Raw genomic sequence first — 15,188 nt, 5'->3', positions numbered from 1 at the left:
AAGTTATTTTGTGCCTATGAAAATATAAAATTATCTTTGTTTAAAATAGTCTGTAAGTAAAGGGAAAGCATCAATCAATGCTAATAAGAAATGTTTCTAGAGAAATCAACTCAGTTGTGGCCTAGACACAATTTAAAAGTAGATTAATTACAATGTAAGGCTGTACAAAATGTGCATTTCAAAGCATGACATTCTACTTTTTCCATATTTATCCAGCCATAAAGAGTCCAGGTCCCAGTCAGAAAGAGTCCTTATTTTTATTTTTTGCCCTCCCAATAAATATTTCCAACAAACAAAAATATTTTACAGTGAATCCCAAGTCTAACTCACATTTCACAATATGCTTCAGCTATATAGCAATTTTGCTTTAATGAAGAGAGAAGAAAAACTCTTAGTACTAAGGCACTGTACCATGGCAAGGGACCCAGTGTGCTGCACTTAAACATTCTGATCGCTATGGGATGTGTGAAAGAGTTGCTTACAGTCTAGTGCCTTAGAGCGAAAAACTGAACATTCAGTCGTGTTCTCTATCTATAAGAGACCTCCGTGCTTCTATTGTGCAAGCAACAACAACAAAAAGATAGATATAGCACATTTTATGGTAGAGGTGCCATTTTTTGCTTACTAAGGCCTCAGTTCTGCAAGTTGTTCTGTGTGCATGGAGTATAAGTCAAAGTCTCTGGAAATCGAAGGGGTCTTTCCACTGACTTCAAAGGGCTTTGGATCAGGCCTTAAATACACACTCAAGACCTTCTGCAGCAAGGTCTGTGGAGTGTGTGTTACTCTGGCACAGCACACAGGAAAAACTGTAGCTGCTTAATTTAATTTAAAAAGGTGGACTGTAGTGAATTAGCTCTGAAAGTCAGTCATACAATCTGTGCAGTGGCCCCTGTGTTATTTACTTTAATAGTAGTATTAATTTCATTCTCTCCCTACATTTTCAGTGTTCTACGGCAGATCTCTACACTGTCCATGCTTCTACATGACTGAAGTTATCTGGAAAGAAGCAGAAGGTTTTTGCAGCTGGAGAAGGATGAGTTGGGGCTTTTGTATTTGGAAAGGTATAGGAGGTGGCTTGGGTTCGAGGCATAAGCACATTGGCTGGATAAATCTTCTAAAACGATCAACAATGAAAGATTTAACAATATTGACATTAAAATTACATCTCTACCCCGATATAATGCGACCCAATATAACATGAATTCGGATATAACGCGGTAAAGCAGCGTTCCAGGGGCTGCGCACGCCGGCGGATCAAAGCAAGTTCGATATAACACAGTAAGATTTTTTTGGCTCCTGAGGACAGCGTTATATCGGAGTAGAGGTGTATCTTTTAGCTTCAGTGTATACACCCCACTGAAATGAGTGGTGCTGTTCACATCTATAGAGCTAATGTTTCAGGCTGTCTGCAGACTCAGGAACACAACCCTGCATCAATTCATGCTTGGTTCACATTTTCAAGCTTTTCTTCACACCCGGACAACTAGAAATTTGTTTTTTCTTAAAAACAAAAGCTTTTAGCTTACAGCACAATTCTGCAGCAAGGGGTGGATTCAGTGGCAAATTCTGCAGCCATAGACTCATGTAAAATAAAAAGTGCTGATAAAACTGCATCACTGACCCAGAACTCTCTCTGGGATTTGGGGGCACCAACAAACCATGGTCAGTAATGGGATGGAGAAAGGGAAAAGAAAAAATTTTGGCCACTGACACCAAGGCAGACTTCTACTTGTTAAAAAAGGCAATGGACCACAAAGAGCATAGACCAGTTTTTTGATTGTGTTTTTAAAAACACAATCTCATCCAAAGACCAATATATCATTAACTGACTGGTAATCAATTCATCTACCTTTAGAAGGATGAAAGTCTAAACAGACTATGCCAAGACAATATTATTTTATGAAAGAAACAAAGCTTTTACAACAGCTTTTGTAGTAAGGTACTCTTCTGTTTAATAAAATGACTAAAGCTTGAAATATCCACTTGTTCATCTGGTGAGCAGAAGGCTTTTCCTGGTGAGTGTGTGTGTTTCATTGGAGAGGAGGGGGGGGGGATCTAAGCCATCAATTGCTGCAGAATTTTAAGTTTTGGGATGTAGTTTCCTTAGTTCTCTATTCCTTGTGATTGCGAAGATAACATTCTAGTATGAACAGAAACAGTATGGAATTGCTGAGTTTTCAGACTGCTCCAATGTTTACCGCTGCACACTACTGGCATTAGTTATGTGAGTTTCACGGTGCTTTTGCTCAAGAAAGCTTTGAGCAAAAGTAGAGATGGGTCACTGGAGCTAACCATGTAGGAGGATGACTCAAAAATGGAAACCGTAGGAAGGGATAGTGTAGAACCTTATCCATTCTCTGAATTCTTACCAGGGACCACACTGGTGAAACCATGTCATTATTAGCTTTAATAGGTTTAGTTTACTAAAAAGTAGGCAACTAGTATTTTTTTCAAGCCCTGAAAAATGACCCTGAATAAACAAGAACAACCATATATACCACCCAGTTGATTGGTTGGTTGTAATGTAATCTCATTCTCCAACTGCCTAATTAAGTTACATTATTGTCAAAGTTTGCATACCAGCTATGAAGTAGAACAAGAAGATTGATGACTTGGGAACCTATACCTGTACTACAAAAACCTCTTGCAGACGACAAAGAAAAGACTGGCTACCAGTTACGTTCAGTCTCCTGTGTATTTATCCTTTTAAAGAATGGTGACATCTGGTTTAGATCACTGTATACAAATTTACATTCCATCATATTCAGTGCATACTTCAGTTCTCACAAAATGGGACTATATTAAATAGTACCTATCCTGGGCCCAGGTTCAAAACTTTGACTTGGGCCTTTTTCCTTCTGAAGTTTGAGTCTTGTCCAGGCTATAGAAGAATATTTGTGTGACATCAGAAACTATTTCTACATCTTTTAGCAAACATAAATAAGGGGAAATATCTGTAGTACCACAAATGTATAAATTCTTGGCCAGCTCTGCAAGTTGGCACCAGCATCCAGCACGCTGGGCTTGGAGCAAGTTGGGGACAGGTGAACACAGGCTCCATTGTGCAAGGGATGCACTTGACTCATTAGAGACAGAGTGCCTGGCAGAAAGTCTCTACAGCATTTTTCTCACAATCAGTTCACAGATGAGTACCACTGATGGCGGCCCTTTAGAGACAAAAAAGGATAGTCACTCCACCATGTTTCGTAAAGAACAGTGAAGTGCTGACACAGCAGCAAACCAGGAGAAAAAGAATTGGAGCAATACGGTAAAAGGGGCAGAGCAGCCCCAGGGAATTCCCTAGCACAGGGACAACACAGGGCTGCATAGGCCAGAATAGAAGCATATTAGAGAGACAAGCTGGGTGAAGTACTATCTTTTATTGGACCAACTTCTGTTGGTGAGAGACACAACCTTTGGAGCTACACAGAGCTCTTCCTCAGGTCTGGGAAATGTAGTCAAGAGTATCACAGCTAAATACAAGAATGAACAGATTGTTTAGTATAAGTAGTTAGAATATGTGCTAAGGGACCATTCAAAGTGAAGTGGCTCATTAAAACCCCTGTAGTCATAGGACCAAAAAAGGGGTTAGTGCATTTACAGACTGTTGTAATAAGCCATAAATCCAGTGTTTTTATTAAGACCATAATTTTTAGGGTCTAGCTCAAATGCTCATATTTTGAAAGTGTTGTGCAGGTTTCCCTTAAGGATGAGGACTGAGAGGTCAGATATAGAATGAGGGTTTTATGAAAAGTGTTCACCCCACACGTGATGTGGTATTTTTACCTTTTATCATTTTCCTGTTTAGTTCATTTGAGAGAACAGTGATTGGTTTCACCCACATAATTGGTGTTGGGGAATTTAGTGCATTGGATGAGGTACACCACATGTTGTGATAAGCATGTGTAGGACCCATGAATCTTGAAAGGTGTGTTGTGGGAGGTGTTGATCATTGTAGCAGTGGAGATATGTCTGCAGGTTTTGCATCTATTTTGAGTAGGGTCTGGTGCTGCTTTGAGTTGATATGTCTTGACCTGCAGCGAACTTGCTTCTGATGATGAGCTTGGAGAGGCTGGGGGGGGGGGGGGGGGAGGGGTGTTTGAAGCCAAAAGAGGGGATGCAGGAAAGACTTCTTTCAGGATGGGGTCCCCACTGATTATGTGGGTTGTAGTTATTTGATGACACTCTGTATGGGTCCCAAAGGGGGATGGTAGGTGAAAACTAGGGGTATAGAGGCATGTCAGGAACAAGCAGGAATGACTAGAGTACTGCCATAAGTTAGAGGCAGTTGCTAAGACTGTGGTAAATTAAAGCAGGCTCCGAGCGCTGCAGTGACCTTCAGAGCAACCTAGAGTACGGAAGGCATAAAAGTGGCTTGAAACTATCTTTGTCCTCCCATCTCAGCGCTGCACCTTTACCCTACTGACACTAGTACGCAGTGCCATCTTGATTATACACTGAATTTTAGGCTCCAATTTGAACTATAGTGCAATGCTCATTCCATTTGTGGTTTTACCCTTCTGAGTAGCAACTAAGAATCAACTTAGTTTTGTCTATATAAATCTGTTTTCATATAGTTAACTGCACACGCCTGGTTGTGTTAGGTCTGACAACGCTGGTTCTGCTGCTGGTTGTACAAACCTTAGATCCTATCCCTTGAGCAAGGCTTACATCCCTGCCCTAACAAAAGAATTATGTAGTGGAGATGGGGCAACAGAGAAATTGTGGATTTTTTCAGTAAGTTTTCACCCTTTGTGAGTTTTTTGTTTTTGTTTTTGCAGAAGAGTGTGAAGTGGGCCTAGATCTTTTGTTGTGTATCCATTTATCTTACTGCTGGAAACAAACCACCATTCTTTTATTGTTGTGAATAACTGACATTAATTTTCAACGTTTGAGATGCTATATTAAATTTATCACCTGCATAAAAGGAAATTCTGTTTAAGATATTCCCTATTTTTATCTCTTTTACTCCTCCTCCGCCCCCATACTGTTTGATATGGCTATGAGTGGCTCTACTGAAATGGTGAACAGAAATAGGAAAGAGGTCAACTCTCGCAGGTACCTCTTACATATAAGGAATTTTGAGCAATAACTCCAGCGACATCTAGTACAATGAAAAAATACAGCCGAATGAAAAAGGTGCATTTATACAGGATTTGTTGAGATTATTTCCTCTTCAGTACACTAAAAAAATCCAACGGCAGCCTACATCCCGTGGCACCTATGTAATGCAGGGAGATAAACAGCAGCGCCTCTTAGAGAACTATGCAGACTCTTGAAAATACACACACAAATATACATACATAAGCATATACAGCTGGGAACAGCATTTACAAAAATAAGACTGTTAATAGGTTCATTTCTTCAAAGCTGTTTTTTTTTTTTTTTAAAGGCTCACTGCCACATCATACCCTTTCATTCACTCATTTTGCACACTAACATGCTGGAACTTTTTTCCCCATGTAACACAGCTCCACAAATGCATCTGTTTTAATTTTGGTTTTATTTGTTTATTTGTTAAATTTGCAAAATAGAAAATCTCCAATCTTCATAAGTCAGTCTGGTGCCTAAGGAAATTGAGGCCCAGTCCAACAAACCCTTGAGGGCAATGAGATTTCCATTGCAGGACCTATTTGTTCAGATGCTGGTACATTATAGGTTTAATTCCATTACTTTATATATACACACATCCTGGACGTGTCTTAAAACTCCAGGGCCTGATTCTGCCCTAAATTATACCATTGTAAATAAGGAGGAACACCACTAAAGTCAGTGTGTGGTTAAACTGGTTTTATACCAGCATAAGGGAGAACAGAATGACATCTCCATTCTTCTAGAAATTAACTTTAATATTTTAAACAATACTACCCCTAGGGTGTGGGTTCAATCAACATGTACGCACACAGTGCATAATCAGGCACAAGACACACTGTGGCTCAGCACACACAAGCAGTGTATTTATCGACTGACAACACACATCCTGGAGCAAGTCGCTGCTTACAAATCAGCTATGGCTTGAAACCTGCTCTAATTATCAGTGTTTCCCCACATCAAAATACTAAACAAGGACATTGTGTCTCTGGACAGTGGCCAAGAGGAAGGGATCTAGAAAAAAAGTGTAATGCTAGCCAATCTGAGCTGCAACACAGACTACATCGACAATCCACAGTACAGGGCTCTCAGCAGGCATTTTAGGCTATGAATGATATAGGACTTTAAAAAAAAAAACTAAAAAGAGAAGACATTTTTGTAACACTCAGTTTCCCTTAGTGGCTGGTATTGAGCTGATGGCAAGGGAGGCCAAGTTAGATACCGAGATTAATTAAGGACAGTATCCATAAATGCTGAAAACAATATCCTTTTTGCTTTATGACAAAACACAAAGCTGTTGGGAGGTACACATCCTGCTTTGCTAATCACCCAGAAGAAACAGTGATCAGTGGGTGAAGGCAATATATATCCATGTTAAATCCCATCTCCCACCCACAATTAACTAGAGAATAGACAGATAAGTAGATAAGATAGATGCATCTGTGATTTTACTGTTATCATGGCAAGAATATCCTTATTATTGCAAGTTAAATATTTAGGTGCCACGTATTTACTTCTAAGAGCCATCCATATACCAGGCAAATGTCGCAGACAAACAGGAATTCCACCAGGGATCGAGGGCAGGATACAGCTTTCGCTGCTGTTGTAGCTCAGAGTCTTGTTTTCAAAGTTGGGTACCCACAGGTAGGCATTTAATTCTATAGTTAGGCACCTAACTGAACAGCTGATTTTCTGAGGTAACAAGTGCCTTCAACTCTCATTGGCTTTTGTGGGAGTTGTGTGTGTGCCCAACATCTCTGAAAATGAGGCAACGTTTAATCAGGTGCCTGCTTCTAGGTACTCACCCATGCAGATTAGGCCTCGACTTACTTTATATAACTAACATTTTAGTTAATAGAAACAAATCATATTTGAGGGAAGAGTTTTTAAATGTCAAAAAACAGAAGTTTTATTCAAATCCTATTCGTGATAATCCCTTCTCAGTACCTAATGTTTTAGCCATTGCCGGGTTTGAGCACATGGGGTCCAGATGTGCTGATATTATACGGGCAGTTCCGATATTGGGGGCTTTTTCTTATATATGCGCCTATTACCCCCCACCTTCTGTCCCAATTTTTCACACTTTCTATCTGGTCACCCTAAATGGCGGGAACCTGAGTGTATACAAGCAGAGTAAATCCTAAAGCAGCTCTAGCTTTCTGCCTGTGTTTAGCTCTATGGAAGTCTTGAATATTTATAATGCTGGTGGCAGAATAGGGCAGTTGTGATGCTCCCCTGGAATGAACAACATTTAGTGGATCTCTCTGCCAAGCAATGACTGAGTAATGCCCATAGGAGGAACATAGAAACTAAAAACCCTCCTCAGTGATGTGAACATATCCATGTCTAAACCTCTCCTACACCGCCTAAACCCACTCATCAAAACCTTTAGCTTCTGCAACATAATTAGGTGTTAGCAGAGCACAAAGTAAACTGAAAATTTAGGGGGGGCAAGAGTAAAATAAAGTGACCATAATAGCAATATATATAAGCACAAAGGACGCTACTGATTCTATTATTCATTTTCAAATTTAATGAAATAAAACCTAAACTTTCATTTGTTTAATACTTCCCCCAAACTGCTGTAGAATTCCTTGTCTCCCAACCTGGAGCACTGTTCTAAGACATTAAAAAGGTCGTAGAACAGTTTTTAAACTAAGGGCTAGAGGAAAGCTGACAGATGCGGAGGAGCAAGTGGTTCGGACATCCCTTATGGGAGGATCTATTAATAGAGAATCTCTATGTCCTTCCTAGTGAGGACGAGAGGATGGAAAATGATAAAATACAGGCAGGGTCTGATCAGAAACAGTCAAATAAAAAAAAAAGTTTCATTCAATTACATCGTGTAATGGCAGACAGCTAAAAGGAGACAAGTTTTTAAAGTGCTTATATACCAATGCTAGAAGTCTAAATAATAAAATGGGTGAACTAGAGTGCCTCGTATTAAATAAAGATATTGATATAATAGGCATCACAAAAACTTGGGGGTACGAGGATAATCACTGGGACAAAGTAATACCAGGGTACAAAATATATCAGAAGGACAGAACAGGTCGTGCTGGTGGGGGAGTGGCATTATATGTGAAAGAAAGCATAGAATCAAATGAAGTAAAAATCGTAAATGAATCAAACTGTACCATAAAATCTCTATGGATAGTAATTCCATGCTCTAATAATAAGAATATAGCGGTAGGGATATATTACTGACCACGATGGTGATAGTGACTGTGAAATGCTCAGGGAGATTAGAGAGGCTATTAAAATAAAAAACTCAATAATATATAAATAAAAACTCAAAATAATAATGGGAGAGTTCAATTATCCTCCTATGACTGGGTACATCACCTCAGGATGGGATGCAGAGATAAAGTTTCTTGACACCTTAAATGACTGCTTCTTGGAGCAGCTGGTTCTGGAACCCACTAGAGGAGAGACAATCCTTGATTTAGTCCTAAGTAGAGCACAGGATCTGGTCCAAGAGGTGAATATAGCTGGACCACTTGGTAATAGTGAATAATATAATTAAATTTAATATCTCTGTGGCAGGAAAAACACCACAGCAGCCCAACACTATAGCATTTCATTTCAGAAAGGGGAACTACACAAAAGTGAGGAGGTTAGTTAAACAGAAATTAAAGGGTACAGTGCCAAAAGTGAAATCTCTGCAAGCTGCATGGAAACTTTTTAAAAACACCATAATAGAGGCTCGATTTAAATGTATATCCCAAATTAGAAAACATAGTAAGAGAACCAAAAAAGAGCCCCCATGGCTAAACAACAAAGTAAAAGAAGCAGTGAGAGGCAAAAAGGCCTCCCTTAAAAAGTAGAAGTTAAATCCTCATGAGAAAAATAGAAAGGAGCATAAATATTGGCAAATGAAGTGTAAAAATATAATTAGGAAGGCCAAAAAAAGAATTTGAGGAACAGTTAGCCAGAGACTCAAAAAGTAATAGCAAAATTTTTTTAAGTACATCAGAAGCAGGAAGCCTGCTAAACAACCAGTTCGATCGAGATGCTAAAGAAGCACTCAAGGACAATAAAGTCATTGTGGAGAAACTAAATGAATTATTTGCATCGGTCTTCATGGCTGAGGATGTGAGGGAGATTCCCAAACCTGAGCCATTCTTTTTAGGTGACAGAACTGAGGAACTCTCCCAGATTGAGGTATCATTAGAAGAAGTTTTGAAACAAACTGATAAATTAAACAGCAATAAGTCACCAGGACCAGATGGTATTCACTCAGGAGTTCTGAAGAAACTCAAATGTGAAATTGCAGAACTACTAACTGTAGTCTGTAACCTATCATTTAAATCATCTTCTGTACCAGATGACTGGAGGATAGCTAATATGATGCCAATTTTTAAAAAGGGTTCCAAAGTGATCCCAGCCTATAAGCCTGACTTCAGTACCGGATAAAGTAGTTGAAAGTATAATAAAGAACAGTATTCTCAGACATACAGATCAACATAATTTGTCGAGGAAGAGTCAACATGGTTTTAGTAAAGGGAAATCATGCCTCACCAATCTGCTAGAATTCTTTGAGAGGGTCAACAAGCATGTGGACCAAGGGGGTCCAGTGTATATAGTGTACTTAGATTTTCAGAAAGCCTTTGACAAGGTCCCTCAGCAAAGGCTCTTACACAAAGAAAGCTGCCACAGGATAAGAGGGAAGGTGCTCTCATGAATTGGTAACTGGTTAAAAGATAGGAAACAAAGGATAGGTATAAATGGTCAGTTTTCAGAATGGACAGCGGTAAATAGTGGTGTCCCCCAGGGGTCTGTTCTGGGACTAGTCCTATTCAACATAGTCATAAATGATCTGGAAAAAGGGGTAAGCAGGGAGGTGGCAAAATTTTCAGATGATACAAAATTACTAAAGATAGTTAAGACCCAGGCAAACTGCAAATTGCTACAAAAGAATCTCTCAAAACTGGGTGACTGGCCAACAAAATGGCAGATGATATTTAATGTTGATTAATGCACATTGGAAAACATAATCCCAACTATACATAAAATGATGGGGTCTAAATTAGCTGTTACCACTCAAGAAAGAGATCTTGGAGTCATTGTGGATAGTTCTATGAAAAGATCCACTCAATAAGCAGCGGCAGTCAAAAAAGTGAAAAGAATACTGGGAATAATTAAGAAAGGGATAGATAATAAGACAGAGATAGATGAGGAGAGATTAATAAGACTGGACCTTTTCAGCTCGGAAAAGAGATGGCTAGGGGGAGATATGATTAAGGTCTATAAAATCATGACTGGTGTAGAGAAAGTAGATAAGCGTTGTTTACTACTTCTCATAATACAAGAACTAGGGGCCGCCAAATGAAATTAATAGGCAGCAGGTATAAAACAAATAAAAGGAAGTATTTCTTCACACAACACACAGTCAACCTGTGGAACTCCTTGCCAGAGGATGTTGTGAAGGCCATAACAGGGTTCAAAAAAGAACTAGATAAATTCCTGGAGGGTAGGTCCATCAATGGTTATTAGCCTGGATGGGCAAGGATGGTGTCCCTAGCCTCTGTTTGCCAGAAGCTGGGAATGAGCGACAGGGGATGGATCACTTGATGATTGCCTGTTCTGTTCATTCCCTCTGGGGCACCTGGCACTGGTCACTGTCGAAAGACAGGATACTGGGCTAGATGGACCTTTGGTCTGACACAGTAGGGCTATTCTTATGTAGATTACAAAGGGCCTTGCGACAGAATTTATATTTACTTTGCCATACAGTGTGTGGGGTCTTGATATAAAGGCAGTTCCTGTGGAACGTCTGGTGATAGCAGGACAGAACTAGTTATGAGTCCATATTTTAAACCTGAGCACTCACAGTGAGGCAGCTAACCCTACAGTCAAGCACCTGAAAGTCTGTTTTAAGTGCCACACATTAGCACCTAAGTCTGAATACTGGTTTCGGTGCTAAATGCAAAGAATAAACTAAACCACTGCCTGCTTCTAGCCAACAAATAAAACATACTGAGTTCAGATTTCCCAGCAGAAATGGATTAAAATCATGCTTGACTTACACTAAGCAGCATAGAGTTTAAGAGACCAACATCAAAGCACTTCCAGTAGGGTTAGATCAGCTTTTTGAATGCAGCTATAACAGACTATGTTACCTTCACATTTAGGAATACACCTCTACCTCGATATAACGCTGTCCTCAGGAGCCAAAAAAAATCTTATTGGTACTTCAGATTCTTAAACTTTGGGTCGCATTCTCTAGCTATTTTTAGAAACCTCACATTGGTACCTTCTTTGCATTTTGTCAAATCTTCTGTGAAAGTGGTCTTAAAACGAACATGTGCTGGGTCATAATCTGAGACTGCTATAACATGAAATATATGGCAGAATGCAGGCATAAAAGAACAGGAGACAAAGAATTCTCCCCCAAGGAGTTCAGTCACAAATTTAATAAATGTGTTATTTTTTTTAATAAGCATCATCAGCATGGAAGCATGTCCTCTGGAATGGTGGCTGAAGCATGAAGGGGCATACGAATGTTTAGTATATCTGGCACATAAATACCTTGCAATGCCGGCTACAAAAGTGCCATGCGAATGCCTGTTCTCAATTTCAGGTGAAATTGTAAATAAGAAGCAGGCAGCAGTATCTCCTGTAAATGTAAACAAACTTATTTGTCTTAGCGATTGGCTGAACAAGAAGTAGTAGGACTGAGTGGACTTGTGGGCTCTAAAGTTTTACACTGTTTTGTAAATGAGTGCAGTTATGCAACAAAAAAAAAAAATCTACATTTGTAAGTTACACTTTCACGATAAAAAGATTGCACTACAGTACTTGTATGACGCGAACTGAAAAATACTATTTCTTTTATCATTTGTACAGTGCAAATATTTGTAATAAAAAATAATATAAAGTGAGCACTGTACACTTCATATTCTGTGTTGTAATAGAAATCAATATATTTGAAAATGTAGAAAAACATCCAAAAATATTTAATAAATTTCAATTGGTATTCTGTTGTTCAACAGTGAGATTAATCAATCACAATTATTTTTTTTTAGTTAATCACGTGAGTTAACTGCGTTTAATCGACAGCCCTAAAAAAAAGATGTTGAAATTAATACTTTGCACTCCTGTGTATGATATAGTTGTCATGGTTTGGTCTCCAGAGCGACATGCTATGGGCGACAGTGATATGTATGCAAATGTAGGGAAAAAACTATTTAAAACTGAAAGCAAAACAAAACAAGGAACTCCCTGAAAGCCTCCTATTACTGTCGAATAGAGCTTGGTCTCCACCTATAAAAATATATATCTAAAAAGTTCAGTTTAATCTATTAAAAAACTAAACAAAACCCAAACAAACTAACCAAAAAAAAAAATACACCAAAACTTGCCCTTCTTGTGAATGTCAGTGTTTTGCAACAAGAAAATGATGCTTTACCTGGATCAAAAGCATTTAAAGGACTGACCCAATTTAAACTGCTATGAAGAGAGAACATTATGCTTTTCACTAGCATTGTTTATTATCTGCTAGGTTAAATGTTCACATTTAGCACTATTTCTGGAACCTGAACTGCATATTTCACAACACAGCAGGCCCAGTTCTGCTCTTCGATAGGCATGCATAACTCTCATTGAATTCCCTGAAACCGAGAGCAGATTTGGATAACCAGTCTGCAGCAAGCTAAACCACCGTATCTGCTTCAGGGGAAAAAAAAACAGATTAAAAATTAATTGACCCCAAAAGAATTTTGTGCAATAAATTTAAGACACAGATTTTTATGCACAAGTCCCAGCCAATGAGAACGAAAAAGGGTAATATTTCACAAGCTGTAACAGGAACATATACACTATACCATGCTTAGTAAGTAGAGAGCTTAATTTGGGAAGAAGGCCATCCTTCCATCGCCTTTCTATACCCCCCCAAAATTTGAAGATAAAGTCTCACTGTTCCAAAAATGATTATTACTCATGCAATATGTTGAGGCCCTAGTTCAATCCAGAATGGCAAAGACATTAAATTGAAGGTTGAAACTTAAGTTGAACCCTTTGGATACACACTGAAAACACACTGTAAGAAAAGGCATTGTGGAATTCCATGTTTATTGTCCATCATGGATTCTGTACTCAATTTAAAAAAAAAAAAGTTTTTCTAAATTGTCAGCCCTGAAAACTCAACCTGGGTTCTAGATTTCTCATGCCATTATCACTAATAAGGATTTGAAGGCCAAATTAGATCCTTTTGTTACACTTGTGAACCCTCGTAGTCTTCACATTATGCCCCGCATAAAACCTGGGTAAACCCATTGCTCTTTGTAGGTTTCCAAAGCTGTAACTGACTGGGATTATTAATAAACAGTTCTGTTGATGATGCACAAGACTAGACTAGACTCCAGATTTTTAGGGCCCGGATTCAGAAAAGGACTTAGGCATTATAACACGTAACTTTCAGGCGCGCAGAAAAATCACAGGAACAACAGTATGATCCACAAAGCCGAGTCAGGCGCCCAGCCTCCCTATACAATGAATGGAGAGAGACGAGCACATTAGGATGCAACCAAAAGTCAGTGCACAAGGCTGGGAGCTGCCTAAGCTAGTCAATGGGCGATGCTGACAGCCAGGGTGTTGCGAAGCCATGCCTCTCTCAGAGACTAGAACTTAAGTCAGGGCTGCAGGGAGGCGCCTATCTCTGGTTAGTGTTCTACTAACAGGAACCAGACGCCTGCAGGCTTACGTGCTGAATATAGGTGCCAACTCCATGGGTGCTCCGGGGCTGGAGCACCCACGAGGAAAAATGGGTGGGTGCTCAGCACCTACCGGCAGCTCCCTGCCCAGCTCACCTCTGCCTCTGTTCCGCCTCCTCCCCTGAGCATGCCACGTGCCCGCTTTTTTCACTTAGCTCCCAGCAATTGTGCCGCGAAACAGATGTTTCGCTTGGCTGGGAGGAAGGGGGGAGGGAGGAGAATGCGGTATGCTCAGGGAAGAGGCGGGGCCGGGATTTGGGGAAGGGGTCCAATAGGGGCAGGGAGGGGGTGGAGTTGGGGCGGGGACTTTGGGGAAGGGGTTGGAATGGGGGCAGGGCAGGGGCGGGGAAATGGTGGAGTCAGGGCGAGCACCCACCGGCGCCAGAGAAAGTTGGTGCCAAGGTGCCAAAGACATTTCTTTCAGGACGGAAAAAGAGTTAGATGCCTGCGTTCCTCCACACGAAATGGCAGAGGAGGAGGAGGATGCCCACCTTATAACTTTTAGAGACTCAGTTCCCCTCTTTGCTGATGGGTGAGAAAGAATTTGAACAGGAGTCTCCCACACCTTTCAGAAGCAGGGCTCTAACCACTGGGTGATGGGATATTCTGATGTGGGCTTCTCTCCGTGTCTCCTGTTGAAGTTGTTCCACTGTGGATAAATAATGAAAGAATGATTGGGGCAGGGGATCCTGGGTCTCCCACCTCCCAGGTGGGTGCCATAACCACTGGGCTACAGAGTCATTCCCTCTTTAGCTCTCTTTGGCCCAGTGACTGTAGATAAAAACAGTCACTGGGCCAAAAAGAGATGTCGCCCACATCCCATGAAATGTTTTAACCACTGGACTACAAGTTTTAAGGTGAGCACCGCCACTTCCTCCTCCAGCCAGATTTTGGATGGGACGCCTTTGAGCACGTCTACCCCCCATTCATGAATTGGTCTGGGGCTTAGGCAGCAGAGAGGCACCCGGTCGCCTAGAGCAAGGCAGCAGTGCACATGCCCAGATGCAGGAACATAGGCATTGAGTGAACCTGTATTTCCCCTAAAATGTAAGCACTGAGTGAGTTTAAATACCTAGAGATGGCAAAGTTTGCACATGATACAAAATTACTCAAGACAGTTAACTCCAAAGCTGACTGTGAAGAGTTACAAAGGGATCTCATTAAACTATGTGATTGGTGACAAAACGGCAGATGAAATTCATTGTTGATAAATGCAAAGTAATGTACACTGGAAAAAAAATTATCAACTATACACACAAAATTATTGGGTCTTCATTAGCTGTGACCACTCAAGAAAGAGCTCTTGGAGCCTTCATGGTTAGCTGCTTGAAAACATCCACTCAGTGTGCAGGGGCACTCAAAAAAGCTAACAATGTTAGAAAC

The 15,188-nt window shown here is 40.3% G+C and overlaps 1 protein-coding gene and 1 long non-coding RNA gene across 4 annotated transcripts in view; both read right to left on the bottom strand.

The window, feature by feature from the left end:
- The window catches only part of MXD4 (MAX dimerization protein 4), a 52,964-nt gene that overhangs the window by 21,045 nt on the left and 16,731 nt on the right, over window positions 1–15,188 (bottom strand). The window lies entirely within an intron of this gene.
- LOC127048397 (uncharacterized) lies at window positions 5,335–13,489 on the bottom strand. Its single transcript, XR_007773643.1, has 2 exons — window positions 11,623–13,489; window positions 5,335–8,513 (listed from the first exon to the last, which is right to left on the bottom strand). It is a non-coding gene; the product is annotated as an uncharacterized LOC127048397 (long non-coding RNA).

This window comes from Gopherus flavomarginatus, chromosome 3, assembly GCF_025201925.1.
Source record: "Gopherus flavomarginatus isolate rGopFla2 chromosome 3, rGopFla2.mat.asm, whole genome shotgun sequence".
Classification (NCBI taxonomy): domain Eukaryota; kingdom Metazoa; phylum Chordata; order Testudines; family Testudinidae; genus Gopherus; species Gopherus flavomarginatus.
This window is presented reverse-complemented; position numbering and strand designations above follow the sequence as displayed.